Here is a 12,157-nt window from a genome sequence, read left to right on the forward strand (position 1 = left end):
TGCCACTAGCATTAGTTAGAGCAAGAAATACAGAACATTTTAAATACAACTAAAACCTGATTTTTTTTTTCTCATGATAAAAAAGTAGGAGTTTGGTTATTAGTAAAGCTACACTTTTACAACTTTTGAAAGGAAGAGTTAATACAGACTGACATTGGGCAATTTTGCATGTTTTTGGGGTTTGTTCCAAGTATTTCAATGAAAAAAACCCTAAATAGCATTGCTATACTAAATAGAAATTCTTCATAATGCACAAAACTACACTTGCACTTCTTACATGTTATTTTTTTTATTAAAAGTAAAATTATGTAATGCATTATGCGTATTGTTCTGGCAAATTATGGGGTTTTTTGTTTGTTTTTGCAGCTCACTATCTGAAAAAATTTGAGTGGAAGTTTTCCATGTATTAGGTGATATTTTACCTGATAATATTTTATCAATCTAACTTATCAGCATTTTTCTTTACAGTCTGGTGCCTAATTATGATAAGTCTCTTCATAAATGCTTATATACAGCAGGAGTAAAAGAAACATAAAGAGCATGTCTAGAAAACTGTTGCCATTTTGCTTCATATAGAGTTATGTACAGGTACTTTCTCTATTTGATTGGTTTTTTGTTATTTCTTGGCTGGACTTTCTTTCCTATGCACTCTTAAATGTATGCAGTTGAAAATAACAGAAAATTAGAACACAATTCTATGAAACAACTCCCTATATTTTCCATTAAAAAATCTCACTGTGTTTTCTTGTATTATATAGCTCTTAAAAAAGGACATTTTTGATAGACATTATGGGGAGTTAACAAATACTGTAGTATGCTGAACCTCATCTTTTATAAGTATTTGTCATAACCTTTCAAATCAGTGAAAACATTTTTTTTTCAGATACATCCACTCAAATTAATTACAGAAAGCTGAACAGAAAATGGCAGAACTGTCTCCTGCAAACTAGCTGTAGCACAACTGTAATCCAAAAAAAAAAAAGTTTTAAATTTCATATTAACTCCATAGAAATAATCATAAAAGTGGTGCAGGTTAGTTCTGGAAATTTCTGTGGCTGGTCACAGCTAATTATTTCTGAAACACTTTAAACTCTTTTTTGCTAAGTGCTCAGAGTGTTCAAATCCCTTTCTGTGTGGCATAATAATTTACATCCTCCAAATGTTATCTAGATTGGAAGTACAGCTATCAAGCATGGTATGGTACTTTGAGTAATTCTCACTAAATGTAAATCTGGAAAATAGTTTTATGACAGATTAATTTTTTAAAAAAGATTTTATACTTGCAGGTTATTAAGTCTGAGACACATTAAAGATGCAAGTTTTAAACTATCATTCTATAAAATTATATCCATGATTTTCTAGATGAGATTTGAGAAGTTGTACATGCAAAAAGAGAAGTTACAAGGCTGTAAGACTGTTTGGGACTCTGAAGTGAAAATAAAAGCGGTGGAAAGGGGAATACTGAATCTGAAACTTGCATGCAGCAGGGCAATGGGATTTCTTCTGAAGGGAATCAGGGAGGTAATGATCCTAAAAAACCTCCTCTGTGCATGAATAAGGAGGTATCAAAAAGTAGTAATGATGAGTGAGGAGAAAGAGGAGATGAAGCAAGGTTATTAAGAAATTGATCATAAATTAGCAGTGAAGATTTATAACAATGTGCCACAACAAGAGAGAGGAGATAAAGTATGATGGTGAAGGAGGCAAGAAAGAAAAGGTCACGGTTTCCTACTCTCCCACACTGCCTCTCCATAAGCCTTGCTCTCTTTTCCAACCCTTGCAGGTTTGTTGGGAAGTGCAGCCTTTATTTGTCCTGGTCTGGAGGCTCCTGACAGAGATCCTTTCTGTTCCCATCCTTCTTTGCCCTGTGTTTGTAGATAGCTGGCACTGTAAGGCATAATATACACTTAACTGGCAAAAATTCCTGGTTTTTGATTGGCTCTTTTTGGATTTTGGATTCTTAGTCTCTTATTATAAGAGATAATTTAATTATAAGATAATCGACTCATAAGAGATATTATGAAACCAAATATATGTTCTTGAGTGGTGGTCATGGAGCACTGACATTGTGAGATGGCACACAGAGAGGGAGAGCACCAAACTTGGAATGATCAGCCCCTGGACAGTTTGAAAGTGGCAGATAAGAGCAAATCAGGGATCAAATCAAAGTGGTGGTATAGACACATATATGAGCATTCCACATTTCCTCTCTAGTCCAGCATAATGTCTAGCTGCTAATATTTACCTGTGTTTTCCTACAGGCTTGTGAATTTTTGGTGCTCACTGGTGAGGTTATAGAACAGGTGCCTTCTCAGAAAGATGCAAATAATGATAAATGTTTGAAGTCTAAATAAAAGAAAGTGTAAAGCATTCACTTCAAAGACTTCACACTGTATTATTGAAATTAATGCTAAGGTTTATTCAGTTCTCACTCATTATATTTGTCTTGTGTTGAGTAGTGATGATTACATGACACTGATGCATGAACTAATATTCTAATAGATCTTTAATTGAACTGAGGAAAATACTTGTGGGGTCAAAGTTTTTAATGAATGAACAGATTAAATGTCCCATGAAAGGTACCATATGGTTTTTTAAAATATGAAAATTAGTTGCAAAGTCACAGTTAATTTAATTATATGGCCTCTCTGTCTTGGGATAATAAAGTAGACTGAAAATTATAATAGACAATGAAACCTTTGCTATTGCAAGACCTTTTAAAAAAGAAATGTTTGGATAACTGCTTTTAAATAACTTTACTCATATTTATGAGCATATTATTTTAAAGATAATATATTTAGGTCATAACACAATAGTGATTGGTGGTGTGTCATCTTCTCTGCTGTACTTCCTTGCTGTGCCAGTATCACTCCTTATGCATGCACACTTTGCTCCCAGTAAAGCAAAGATACTCTTGTAAACAGATAGGAAGCAAATATTTTGGGCCACTTACAGGGTTTCTTAGTTTTAAGTACTTTGACCAACCTTTTTGACCAGTATACACTGACTTTTACAGAACATCCTTGTAAGGAAACCTCTCCTTTCAATATACCTGCAGCTGCCATCAAAATAGTTTGAAAAATACTTATGTATACTAAAAGCCAGAATTTTACACAGTCTTTCTTGAACAATGCATTCTGGTAGTCCTTCTGGATCTCTGATTTATGCTCATACTTGTTGAAATTTTCAGATGTCTCTTCTTTCCAATGCAGTGGTATTTACCAGATGTGATCACTACCAACATATATATTTTTTAAATGTAAATTCTTGACCTGCATTGGTTCTCTTCTTACCATTCTTTGATTCATTAATTTGAATGCTTATGAAAATCATGTACCAAAGTTTATCTTGTGGTTAGAAGACAAGATAGAACTTGTGTAAGGAATTAAATTACACGATTCACAGAAACAGTTCTCTACACCAGTGAATATTCTGCTTTTAGTGAAGCAGAGAAATCAGGAGTCTATTTAGCAGCAAAGTCAGCCACTGGTAAAAAATAAGGCTGGTTCTGATTGCATTTTTTCAGATGTAGTGTAAAAAATTCTTTTAAATGTAGATTTCTTTTAATTCTGGTCAAGTAACATTCTTGAAGATGTACACTCAAGACACTAAGACATGAAATCAACTTTCATGTTCTTCTGAAATTGGTTAATATATTTATGGTGTCTGGAGAAAAGCAGCCTCAAGAAATCTTATTAATAATTGTTAAAAAAGTAAATATGCAACAATATAAAATGAATTGATTAGACTTATTTAATGAGTAATTTTTAAAAAAAATAATTCATAATGATGTAAAAATGTAAAGTAAAATTTCACTGATCCGGAAATTTTTATTAACAGCTTTTTTTTTTTCCTTACTAACAGCTTCATGAAGTGTGTATCTTTTCAAACAGACTGATCAGAATCTTTAGGTATCTATTCTGACTTATACCAAAATGAAACAATAAGAAAAGGTTAGAAGTTGTCATGCTTCAACACTTCTTGACTAGAAAGAAACCCTGGTTTGTAATGGTGAATACCTAGAGGAAACTGAAATAGATAACCTAAGTAATTGTTAAAAGATATTTAATTATTTTCTTTTCTTTATCTCTTCTATCTTCAGGGGCAGAGGTGTTTCTATAGACCTGTGATATTGTCTTGTACTTGACAATTTCCTCTTCAAACCTATTGGCCTTTGTTTTTAAAATGAGCAGGTTTGAATTCACAAGTGTTCATGGTGCGGTAATATAGGGAATCTTATTGATTTTATTTATGATGAAATATTTCCTACTTCTTGTCATATTATTAAATTATGCAGCACAGGACTTGACATAAAGGGAACTACATATGCAAACAATTTTTTGCTGATCTAAAAGACTGTGCTACTGAGTATTAAAAGTGTATTTTATGGGAGATAAAGGAATTGGAGTGCTCCTCTGTGCAAAATACTTTTGTTAGATAGGAAACACTTCCTTTTTTGCCTCCAAAAATTTCACACAGAAGACAAGATTTGCAGACAGATTGATTAGCATAGGAAAAGAGTTTAGTGGTTTTTTTATAGGCCCTAGGATATAAATCATTCTCGACTACCACTTGCCTGAATCTCAATTCCTTGAAACCTATACCAGAAAAAAACATTAATACTAAGCACATGAAAAGATGAGCTTAAAAATTTCAAAGCCTTTTTCCATGGAGCTGGTTGTATAGAAACCTATGGGAAATACTTTAAAAAGCAATGGCTTAAAAATGAGAATTCTGACATGATTTATTGTCTGCAGAGTTAGGGAGAAAGGAACAGTAGCAGGCTTGTGCCTAGTGCCCTGAAGCAGAGGTGTATCCAGCCCAGTTATGCCATGAAAGTGGAAAGCCCAGGTCTCCTCTGGCCCGTAAAGGCAGGAGAATATCCAAGTCTGACCTCATTCCTGAGCTGACTTTGACCTTAATCTGTGCTGGGGAACTGGGCTTCAAGACTGCAGTGCTTGGTCTCACTCGGAGTGCCCAGTACCTCTGGTGTACATTTGATCTGTAATCACCTTTAACTTCTAAGTTGTTTACTTTTATTCCAGTCTTATAGTTTAAAAAGAAAATCTTTAGGCAGTGGCTCTTCAATTCTGCCTACCTTATAATGTTGTGAGTAATAACTGTGACCATTCTTATATTAAATACAATTTTTGGTTTGATGTATACCATTTGCAGTGAAAGCTAGAAAGCTGAAAGTAGATTTAAATGGACCAAAAGTATACAATTGAGGGTTTTACCTTTATATTATTGTTTTGGTTTTGGTTTTTTTTTTTCTCTTTTTTGTATTGTTGTTTTTTTTTGTAATAACTGAAATCTGAGAGAACTGTGGGTCTATGTTTCTACCCCTGACATGCAATAAGAATGGAAGAATACTTAAATCTGGATTAGAAGCAGGTAAAATGTGAGGAAGATGTGAAAGAGTCAGTGGAAGAAAAGAGGAAAAAAAAGTTTTATATTGACATAACCTGTGTCAATAATATCAAAGTGTTTGATATTGATATTATATTACTAAGAAAAACAAGGGTTTGGACTACTTATGATCTAATAATTTAATGTTAAATCTAATGTAAATATTCTTTAAATCCTGGTTTTAAAATTTAAAAAATGAACAACCAAAATGTAATTCTTAAACATTGTTGAAAAATAAAAGTTTTCATTCCCTGTTACTTTTGTTATTTCTTATATCTGACTGTATCTGTTCATAGCCATAAGGAAGATCACCCTTTATGATGAGTTATTGCAGTTGTGCCTTCTTTATACTATTGGTTTTTGCTTTGCTTAAATTAGACTTTGTAATTCTTCAAATTATAGATCTTTGCAGCTAAATCTGATAGATTCTGGTAGGTTTTGTGTTTTTTAAGGATTCCACACAACACCAAGTACTCTATTTCTGGTCATAAGTAATTGTAGTAAGATATCCAGCAAAAAAAAAATCCCCAAACTATACTATAACAATGAAAAAATAGACAATTGATATTTTAAATAATTGCTGAAGAAGGTATTCTGGTGAAATTATCAGGGTTTGAACAGTTTAGTTGCAAACAATAGTGAGGAAAGATGAGGAAAATAGATTCAAGTGGAACTTTCTTAGCTGAAAAACAAAATAAACAGAGAATGAGAGAGAACAAGGTGGCAAGTTTTTATTCCTTGGTAAAGACACACAATCTTGACTGAAGGACAAATAGTGCTGAATAAACCCAATTTAACACAAAAGCCAGGTTCTGATTTCTGGACTTTTGCCTGTACAGAAGGTAAGGGAACTGGTCTCTAACTAGTTAACTGAAGTAACAGGGAATGAAAACTTTTTTTTTCAATAATGTTTAAAAAATTACATTTTGGTTGTTCACTCATTTTTAAATTTTAAAACCAGGATTTATAGTAGATTTTCATTAGATTCAACATGAAATTATTAGATCATAAATAGCCCAAAGCCTTGTTTCTCACAGTGACATAATATCAGCTGCATGAAGGCAGCTTGGCAGTGAGTGACTGATGGGGACAGAGCTGTTGTCATCTACACTGTCACCTTCTCCAAACTACAGGGAGACTTTGCTGGACTGTTCATACAGCAGCTGTGTTTGCCACCTTTAACTCTTCTGGTATTGCAGAGAATTTATTCAGAAGCACCTGTATTTTTTGTTCCCGATCCTGAAAATATGAGCGTGCATAAATTCTACGTGAAATTTATTTATTGAAATTTATTCCTGTCCCACTGGAACGCTATGATTAAAGTGAATTGCATGACTAGAATTTTTCTTATGAGCATGGATTTATGAGTAGAAAGGAGTGATATTTTCCAAAGGGATATTCCACACTCTATGGCATCATGCTCAGTATATAAAGCAGAGCACAGAAGGAGGAAGGGATGGATGTTGGGAGTGATGTTTGTACTCCCAAATCACAGTTTTGTGTGATGGAACCCTGCTTTCCTATGGATGGCTGAACACCTGCCTGCCCATGGGAAGTGGTGAATGAATTCTTGTTTCACTGTGCTTGCATGCCTGGCTTTTGTTTGACTAGTGAAGTTGTCTTTATCTCAGCCTGTGGGTGCTCTCACTTTTATTCTTCCAAGTCTTTCCCCCATCCCAACATGGAGGCAGTGAGCAAACAGCTGGGTGGTGCTGGGTTGCTGGCTGGGGTCAAACCACAACACTTTTCCTTTTTTTTTTTTTTTTTTTTTATGGAGAGAGTTCAGTTTCATGAGTCTATTAAAAAAAGCAAATGAAAACCAAGAAGTGACATTTTATAGGTCATCTGCATGGCTGGAACATGCTAAAGCCATTATATGGATGTTTGCTACCAGACCTAATGGGGGACTAATAAGAGGAGCAGCTTACCCTTTTTGTGTACAAACTGCTGCTGAACTTACTCAGCTGTGCATTTCATAAATATTTGCTCATAGCTTTAGGCAAATGCTACAGTAAGCATCACTTTGAAGCATTTTAAGTGGATGTTCTGGTGGCTGCACATTTCAAATCCTGTAATAAACCCAAAACATATTGCATAGGGTGTTGGTGTGTTCATACTTTTATACTCCTCTTCCCTTTTATGTAACTTTGCTTCTGCAGCTCCAGGCTCCCAAGCAGCACATCAGAAGGTGCCTTTTTTGTGCTCTTCAGTTTGTATACATCCCTTTCAGGTTCTTCATCTCAGTCCTTGTTCAAGATTTTTGGAAAGCCTCCTTGTCTTGATAGTACTTATTTTTAATTCCTTTTCTTTCTTGCCCTATGGCCTTGTGCAACTATTGCTTCAAACTTCAGACATGAACCTAATCTTATACTTTCTCAATTACTACTCCCCCACCTGTGTATTTACCAAATTTTCTGTATTTACCAGATCCATGGATCTTTCCTGAGTTAGCTTCCATTTTTCACACCAGCTGCCAATCCTATTTTTCTTCTGATAGCTCCCACCCAAATCCCCTTTTCATTTGTTTACAACAACGACTTTTGTCTCTTTATCACCCAAAGGGCTTTGGGACATTTTGCAATATTCAGCTTTTCCAAATGAGGCAGTTATTCTTCCTTACATTAGGATTTTAATTTCTCAAAGGCCTTGGAAATGCAGATAAGTTAAGAAAATCCCCAGTAAGCATAGTCTTGTTTCTTTTTTATCCCATTTATTGTATTTCTGCTAGGTACAGTGATATTGCTTGTGAAGAAAGTAACAGCTTGACAAGTTTGAAGCAACTGGTGTAAATGCATGGCTTTTTCTGCTCTTCTGTTTCATATCATGGTGTGTCAGCATCCAAAGGGTATGATTTTATTTTTTTCCTTGTGCTAAAGGTGGAGGATTGCCAGCAGCAGCAGCTCCATAGTTGCTGGCATTAGGAGGACAGGCTCAGCAGTGCCAGGAGGCTGAGGCAGCTTTCCTGTGCATTTCCAATTCATCCCAGCAGGTTGTCTCTCCGTGCAGGATGACACATAAAGTGCACTGTAGGATTGTGGTGCTTTCTGCTCTACAGATGGAAAAGAGAATACTTGTGTCTGTACTTCAGATCTAGAGCTAGACAGAGCCTGCCTGCAGTCTTTCATCCATGCATATATTGTGAACAATCTCGAGTGTACAGCACAATCTGGCAGGTGCTCTTTCCCAGCTGAAGATCCCATGACTTATTCTGAAAATCAAAAAGAAAACCTGTGCACACACTGACAAAAGAGTGAGATCCTAAGAGTCAAAGCAGATGAAATTACTACTTCTGAAGTTGCCATAGCAGACTGGATTCTGTTTTTCTTGGCACATCTATTATTGAGATGCTTGCTGTGCAGCTGTTATTCATGTAAATACAGGGATGAATTGTACTGAGGTATCAGAACTGCTGGTACCTGCCCTTTTGATGATGAATAAATGAAAGCACTGATTGCTGTTACTGCTAAAGAAGGGCTAAATAATGCATTCACATGTACATATACTCTTATAATTTCTGTAAATTATTAACTATCACAATGTGATTTTGTTTTTCTAGATAGTGGGCTTATTAATCAACACTCCTATCAAAGTCATTAATGAATGATATTTTATTACAACAGATTGTATTTCTTACATACATAGTGTTATGAATTTACAATGAATAGCTGCACGTCTCTGGGACCTGTTAATCCACACCAGCTCAGAGCCAAATAGCCACCAGCTATTCAGACAGAGTTCTGAGCTATTGTCAGCTATTCTGACATTTCTGAGTTCTTTTGTTTTTTCCTACCATCATAGTTGCAGAAGTGAAATCAGTTAACACAGCAAACATTTTCTCTTAATGATTTTTTCATTTGTACTGAAACCCTTTTTATTTAAAAATATAAATGTTTTTCCTAGTTCTCATATGATATTTAGAAAAATGTATATATTACACCTGTATAATGATCCAAAATTAAGGGGGTTTTATGCATTTATATGTTCTCCCATATAAGATTCAACCCTTTTCTTAGCATTTACTCACTTGTTATTTGGATAAAAAACTCATGTTTCCTCCTCAAATCTGCTACTTGATGTTTAGTATATTGGTGCTTCCACAGATTTTTTAAAAAATGATTGTAAATTAAAAATGCTACTTTCAGACATAATTAAAAATAACTTAAACCTTTCTCTGCTATTAAAATATAGATACCTACTCTCCATGATTAGAAAATAATTATTTCTATGAATTACTGCACATTCATTACTGAAATGTGATCCTGTGGTCTCATTTTGCAGTGAAGGTGTATAATAGGAGGTGACCAAGTTTTAGAGGTTAGAGCAGGATATTCCATTTAATAGGTAAACACGAGGATTCAGTAGAGTGATAAGATAAATATTCTTGCAGGTAACAGCAGGAAATGCTCTTTAATGTGTTCTCTGGCAGTTCAGTACAAATGGGCCTATCATGAATGCTGATGGAATTGAAAACTAACCAGAGGAGTCAGCCTTGAGAACATATCCCCTTGCAATCCTCTTTTGGCAATAGAAGTATAATGTTTTATAAATAAGGAAATAAGTCAGACAATCCAAACTTATATTGCCAGTGTATACAATGAATAATTTTCAGAAAACGCTATTAAGATCTCTCTGGATGAAATATTTATCTTTAAAGGCAAAAGTCATTGAGTTTTTTAAATAATGAAATTGTAATCTATCCAGAAACTAATTTTTCAAAAGGTGTATTGTTTTCAGAGAGGACGAGAAATTAAGATTCACACTTCTCAGAAAAATCTAAAGATTTATTAAAACTGTTAAGGTTTCATTAGTATTGTCCTTGGGGTAGAGCATTTAAAATAAACAGATACACAATTTTTTTTGATGTCAGCTTGGTGAAATGAGTTGAAAGACTTTAGTTTTCTGTATTATAATATTGAACTTGTGTCTCTATGTACTTTCCTGGTATTTCACAACTTGTTGAGTTGTGTACCTATTGAGTATCTTTATATGCCAGGCTCAATCCAAGTAGATTTCCCAATATATGTAATATATATTAGGAAATATATTATTCCTCCCCTCACATAGACCAAGGAATTTTTGCCCACACCATGATATATGTGCTTCAGCCAAGGAAGCCAAACATAGTAGATTAAAGAACAATTGTCTTGTTGTAGTTGAAATTGTTCTTCAACCTCCAAAACATTGCGGCTTTTAAATGTTTAAAGGGGATTTATAAGATGGGAATGGGTCTTTGAGCAGGGCCTGTTGTAATAGGACAAATTGTAATGTTTGCAGACTAATGGAGGGTTGATTTAGACTAGATATAAGGATGAAATTTTTTACTGTGAGGGTGAGGAAATTGGCACAGGTTGCCCAAGGAGGTGGTAGATGCCCTGTTCCTAGAAAAATTCAAGGTCAGGCTGGACATGGCTCTGAGGAAATGTCCCTGCTCACTGAAGGGTATTGAATGAGGTGACCTTTAAAGGCCCCTTCCAAACCAAAATATTCTGTGATTCCATCCAAATACAAATGTAAGCTTGAGTGAGAGCAATATACTTTACATCCCGTGCAGAATGCATTATTTTTATTTATGTGTTTTCCTGGCTGCATAACCATACAAATGGAATGGCTTGGAATAATATATTTGAAGGATAACATATATACACCATTTCTAATTTATAAATGATAACATTGTACAAATAGCAAAAACCAAGCCATTTGCAGTGAAAATTGAACCTGGAAATAGAATAGAAGGACTCTTGTCCTTGGGGAGAAGTTTGGGTCCTATGAATGCTCTACTGCTTGAGAATCTTTTACTAGAGATAGAAATTATCTTTTCCAGGGAAACATCACAAGATCACAGTTTTTAGATTTTATAAAATTCCACATTGCATGGAGGAACAAGAAAATACTGACGTGAATTTCACTATTTCTTGAAATTATCACTTCTTCTAAATTGAAGTGTTTTAAAGAAGATTAAGTGGCTACTGCTGGTTGCCAAATGTGAGGTATCCTGAAGTACAAGTGCTACTGGCCTACAGAGCAACAACAGGAAGCCTTGGGTTTAATGGTAACTTGGGAAAGAGGATTGTCGTAGAGAGAATATGGTTCTGGAGTTGAAATTTACAGATGTCAAAGACAAATTGCCTTCATCATCTAGTGGAGTCATTTTGATTAATTTATTTTTGTTTTCCCATGGGTATATGGATCACATTTCAATTAAAGTGGCTGGAAATATGATGGTTATTAGAAAACAGAGTCTGTTCTACCTCACTACTGTATTTTTTGGGTTAGTATTTTGACTCCAAAATTATTCGGGTTATTAAATAAATGCAGCCTATAACATCTATTCTGAAGAAAAAGTATTTAAATATGGAAAACAATGATAATAAATGGGAGATTTAGCAGTTCTTTCTTCTTCAGTAAGGGTTTCAGGAGTAATGTCTCCTTTTTTTTCATTAAATGAGTAGAATTGGCTGGAGAAGGAATTGAGCGAATAAAAGTTTAGATTCTTATCTCATAACAAACTCATGTGTCAGCAGTTCTGAATGATGACAGTTTTACACAGCTAGATATTTTAATGTAGCACTGTTAATACAGCTAATGTTCTCCTGACTATGGAGAATTTAGAGGAAAATTTTCCTCTATCAATTTGTCGCAGTGCTTTGCCAGGAGGAATCTACTTAATTATATCTTAATTTGTAGTTTTAATGAATGCCATGAAGTTGCCTATATTTTTTTTTTTTGGGCAAGACAGTACTCAGTATAT

Source organism: Lonchura striata, chromosome 1 (assembly GCF_050655825.1).
Source record: "Lonchura striata isolate lonStrDom1 chromosome 1, ASM5065582v1, whole genome shotgun sequence".
In the NCBI taxonomy this organism is placed as follows: domain Eukaryota; kingdom Metazoa; phylum Chordata; class Aves; order Passeriformes; family Estrildidae; genus Lonchura; species Lonchura striata.